This window comes from Lygodium microphyllum, chromosome 27 (genome assembly GCF_053477565.2).
Source record: "Lygodium microphyllum isolate KBCC chromosome 27, Lygodium_microphyllum_v1.1.10, whole genome shotgun sequence".
Lineage (NCBI taxonomy): Eukaryota > Viridiplantae > Streptophyta > Polypodiopsida > Schizaeales > Lygodiaceae > Lygodium > Lygodium microphyllum.
The window spans coordinates 8,434,384-8,440,383 of record NC_141161.1 but is presented as its reverse complement, the minus strand read 5'-3'; positions in this window follow the sequence as shown (position 1 = coordinate 8,440,383).

Here is a 6,000-nt window from a genome sequence, read left to right as displayed (position 1 = left end):
ATGTTTGTAGATGCTATCTTTAGATTGTAGTCTAACATGATGTCCTTCTTAAAGTCTCCCAAAAAACAGAGTACCCAAACCTATCGGTGGCTAGCACCACATAATACAAACAAAGGGAGCACCCCCTAGCTTATCATTGTGGCTCCACTACAGCTATCCTACACCCCACAGATCAGCCCCAATGCACCGTTTCAAAATAAAGTACATACATAACATAGTCCTTTCTTTTGATAATATGTTCTAGGAGATAATATAATCCTTACCACATCAGTCCTATAAGAAAAAAATTAAACTAAACCTATAGCACAGGAAATCTCACCCTCATCATGGATCAACCATTCATTCCAAATCAAGTGCTATGCATCTAGGAGATAATTCTCTTTATAGCATGTATGAAAATGTAGATGCAAAGTGAATGACATATATTCTTAAATAAGTAAACTTATAAATCAATCAGTGTCGATATGCACTTTAGTGTATTGCTTCCTTTTTAAGACTTAAATCAAATAAATCCTATATTCTAGAATATGCATACAATTATAATTCAAGTGATACTTAATTCCAACAATCACATTCTCCCTACTATTTATGATTTTATATTTGATGGGCAAGTTAAAAGGGTATTTCATGTAAAAAACTTTAATATAAAAAGTGATAAACATGCACTTTGACATACCAATGGGGGTAAACTGAGACCAATCCTTATGCTTTACCTCCATTATACTTGCACAAACATACATCTAATTTTCTATAATTATTTAGACACAAGAACTTTTTTTTTCTATTTTTTGTTCCAAAATCACATTTTTGGTTTTTTTTCTTATTTTCTCTATATAAAATATTTATTTTTATCCAAGAAATCAATTCACACTTTGATCCATTATCACATTTTCATCCCATATATGAACATGATTTGATTCTTTGAAACCAAGAAAAACATTACTTTTTCACTTAAAACACACATTTAAAGGTTTCAAAATTTAATAACTTAGACATACAGATATGGATTCTGCATTTTATGATTCACAGCCCTCAAACACATCACAACCAAGCCTCAAATAAATTTTCATTGCATAGGAACAAGATTTGCACCATAAAATGTTAAAAAGAATCCAAATTTCTCTTAAAAAGGGGCTTATCACCATTTTTTGTGTTTTAGGTCTTAAGATTTGATTTTGCAGATAGCAATTGGACTTGCCATTATTCTCCAAAAAATGTTGGTCATCATCACTCCTCAGCCTTGGCATAATCCCACATCAATCTAGTTAAAGCTGGACAACTAGTCTCTATCCTGATCTTCTCCCAAGAGTTCCCACATGAATAGTCCATTAGAGGAGAGAGAGAGAGGAGAGAGAAATATTGATTTTTCCTTTTTTTGTTTAGGTCATCAATCGTGGAGCCAAGAATAGCGATATGGAGCGGAAAATTCATGGAGTAGGCTGGAGCAATCAATTGTTATGCTTGTTTGTAAGCTCCATAGAGCCCCCCCCCCCCCCAATTTCCCACATCATGTAGCCATGGCACCTTCATTTTTTTTTTTCATTTGTCAAAAAACACCCCGCCCCCCCTTCACACAAAATCTTTTGGGGGCCTTAGGCCCCAAGGGGCACAACTCTTCCCTATTTGAAGTCATTTTTACACTTCCATTTGGAACCCCTTTGCCCAAGCTTTGGCTATCGTGCACATCTGCGATGAGAAAATCAAAGTCTAAAAATTTCTACCTGACTATCTTGGAGTCTCACACTACCTAGAACCCATTCCACTTCATTTCAACACTGGAAAATATTATGAAAATTTTGAGACCACTATGAGATTTGTTTTCAGAAGCGATTTTAAATCATGTCTTCTACAACCACTTTGTATCTTTCTCTTTATCCCATGAGGGATTTTATAGCCAATAGGAGCAATCACTTTCAGACTAGTATGCCTCCATGTGGGGAGAAAGAGGGGAGGGGGGATGGGTTGTCAAAAAAGGATGGAGTAAGGAAAGGAGAATGTTGGAAATGATGACAATGATATAGGAACTCATTGGGGGCAAGGGATTGATTATTTTGTAAATGAGAGGGTGAGGGCCTATATTTTTTATGCATGGGAGAAAGATATTAACAATGATGGCAATGATGTGGAGGGGAGGAGATCTCAATTAATGATGCTTGTGGTCATTTTAATTCGAGTGGTGTAACTAGGTCCAAGTTTTGGTTGTGGTTTCCAGGTGCAAGCAGGCTGCACCAGCTCTGTGGGATAGTAGAGCCTTACTATACTCAAACTTGATAGAGGGTTATGCTAGCATCACAGGTTTAGCAATACACTAACTGAGACAATACTTAATCAGAGAGAAAAAAAAGCTTATATATTCCAACAATGCATTATAGGGTTCAAAATGGGCTCAGAGTATGAGATACATCCCAAAGGGTAATCACTCAAGAAAATACATGGCAATGGGCTAGACAATCATACTAGCCATCACAAAAATACAATGAATGGAAGAATGTAAGGTAGCTTGAGAGCATGTGAAAGGCGAGGACCCAATAGAGCGTGAAAGAGAGACTAAGAGGGGCTGAACACAACATTTCTTCTCTATTCCTTTTATAGCTTTTGGTACCCATGGTGCCATGAAGTCCATCTGCCATAGTCTATGGGTAATCTGCCACCTTCCATTATCACTTTGTGCCATTAGCATTGATAGCCTCTTTCAGGCGTTATGCTATGAATGCTACTTTTGGGATGCTAGTTAGGGCCATCCTATGCCTAACACATGGCACACATGGAGGACTCGAACCTACATGAGTCCCTCTTCAATGGCACTGTCGTATTTCATAGCAAGTGCATCCTCTGAAACTTCTAGTGGTATGGGTGCTTGATTAGTACCGCGATTGGTGGATGGATCCAATAGTGGTAGAACAAGTGGAATAGGGCAAAAATAGACGGGGATGTGGCCAATTGAATGCATAATGTGGTCTAGGGCATAGTGGTGGTAAGGGTGGGAGCAAGTTATATCAGAGGTGGTGGTGCGAAAGCCAGAGGTCCAGGTGGTTATAGTGCAGAGGCTAAGGAATCCGGTGTGTGTAGAGTTTCACTACTAGGATTTCTAGGTAATAGGTGCCCATTCGCACTACTTATTGTATATGATCATGCTTCATCCTTGCCACTACAAGCTATTACTCCAAATGCTCAATCTACTCATCTTGTTGGCTAGTAGTATCCTTGTGAGAGTAGATATGCATAATGTGCTTGGTTGCTTGGGCCATTGACTATGTTAGTCTCCCTTTGAGTTGCTTTACTTTGGCAAATAGTTTGATGTTAGGCTCAATCTCTTTTGCCTCTATATGGTGGTCATTAGCCTCCTCCTTAGACTTCTTTTGTAGGCCATGCTTCTTTGGAAGTATGCCATGGGATCAATAGATGTCTATGCTTAGGTCTGAGGCCCTATTGTGGTTGTGGTTGTGACTACATTGGGTTTGAAAAAGAAACACCACCCCACTACATTGTTCGATTCCATGTTCCGATTGCAAGATGTGTTTGTACAAGTACTTGGTCTTTGCATCTACATCAACTAGCAGTTTGATATTGCTCAAGGGCCTTGCAGTATTCGATGAGAAGAAGCCATTTGGGATCCTCAAAGGAAGTGACTATTGCAAAATCAAAGAAGTCTTCAGCAAGACTTCTTGGGGAAGATTCATCATCACATTAAGGAGGTTGGGTTCTTCCTTGATTACATTCTTACCTTTGCCAGTCGAGGTTGGAATTCCAGACTATGCAAAGGGTGTTTGCAAAGCATGCTACCTTTCTTCTTGCATCTGAGCTCTAATGATGAGAAGGGGTCTAAGAACTCCTCTACCTCAAGTTGCAACATCAATGGCAACTAGACTAGGAGATAGAGTTGTTGCCTTACAATCACTGTTGGCACACCATGGAGAATAGGGGTTCTGGTGAAGGTTACACCCTCTTGTTGAAGTACTCCTATTGAGAATGTGGTGGAAGGTAGTGGATTTGGGTTTACCAATCAGTGGGACAAAAGTTGACAAAGTGAGTTGGGCCATAGGATGGGATTGGACATCAATATCTCAATCATCTTGTGGACATAACAAGGGTGATACATGGGAACAAGGATATTTGAGGGAAGCCCAGAATTTCTAGACTGTTTCATCCCAAACATTGTGCAATTTTTCCTGGAATGTCATTTGCAACTCCCATAGCATCTCTAGATTGATAGGCAATGTGCTGGCCAAATTGGTGGCTACAACCAATTTCCCGTGTAGGTATGTGGAATCCATTTTTCATATTGGAGTTAGTCTTGGATGGAGTCAACCAAGTCTAAGAAAGCCTTGGATGGGGTCGACCAAGTTTAAGAATGACTCTTGACTTGTGTGCAAGTGTTTCCACTGCTTCTAAAGTTCCACCTATTCCTAGTGAACTTGGACCCACAAGGCCTCATTCTCCTACCACACTTGCTTCACTTCTATTCCCATCCTCTTTTGAGCATGATGTTGCATTTGTTGGTATCAACAGAGTCCTTCTGCCATATAAGTTAGGCAAGACTAAGAAATGTTAGGGTAAAACTCTATTGGGATGATAATTTCCACAGTAAAGGTGGATTGGATAATCAAGGTGCCATTGAGATTACCTCGATGGTAGTTGTAGTGCCAGTGATAGTCGATTGGCCAGCTACCTATGAGTCTTCTTCTCTAGAGTGCTTTTGGCCTCAATATGACTAAATGACCAGAGCACAATGAGACTTAAAGTCTAGCTTGCTTTGGTCAGAGCTAGAGGGTGCTACTTCTGGGGTGGTATGGGAGGTAGCTTATGTAGTCCCTAGGATGGTAGGCATGTCTTCTTTAGCATCCTCTTTTGGATATTTCATAAAAATGTGGTCTGCCTCCTTCTATACAATATTGGGATGTCCCTCTATGGTAGCCTATGTAGTAGCTTGTGAGGATGAAGGGGAGGGGTGATTGGCACCAGTGATGAGAAGGGAGTGGGCAAGATCCATCGTGGTGCTTGGAAAGATTACTATATATAACCCTAGGCATGACATGCAATTAAGGCATGTTTTATATATCCCTATGTAATGTATTTTGTGAAATTTTCTTGACCTTGATATGAATTTTTAGCACCATTTATAAATCCCTTATTGTAAATTTACTTTTTAAACTAAATAATTTAATAGATCCTTATATAATCAATATAAAATACTAGTTTATTATAGAATTGATCACAAAGTAGATCTCAAGGACTAATAAAAATCTCTTAGTAGTTTCAGTGACTATGGAAATATCCTTGTGCTAATCACACCCAAATGTAAAATTTGGATTTTTATTAATAAAACTATGCTTTTGAAACAATTTCTACATAGAGACATTAGGTGTATAACTAGAGCATGTAGTTTTAAACTTAGATCTAGCTAGCAAAGTGCATTCCCATTAAAGCTTTCCTACCACATTTCAAAACATTCTAGCATTGCCTAAAATTTGCAAGCTATGATGCACAAATACTAGTAAGCTCATTGCTCAAGTATAGGTTGGGGTCAGTCTTGTAGGTCTTTAATACAAAATATGAAAAAACAGACATTTTGACTATCCTATTACTATCTTGGGGCTCTCTTACATTCCAATATTGATCTTGGTGTTGTCCTATTGTAGTCTATTGAGCCAAACGCACCAAGAGTCGGAACTTTGGATGGGGACTTCTATTGTTCAAAAGCTACAACTCACTTCGATGACACCCCACCTTGTCTCTCAACACCCCACTCTAACTAACCAAGAATTCTCCTCTCCAACTCAAGAAAGAAAGAACACAAGACAAGCTTCGAGTTGTAGCAAACTCATATACCTTACATTCTTGCATTTGATGATTAGAAGGCTTGAAGATGGTTCCAAGACCATGATCAAAGAACACAAGACAAGCTTCAAGTTGTAGCAAACTGACATACCTTACCTTCTTGCATTTGAAGATTAGAAGGCTCGAAGATGGTTCCACGACCACGATCAACATGATCCAATG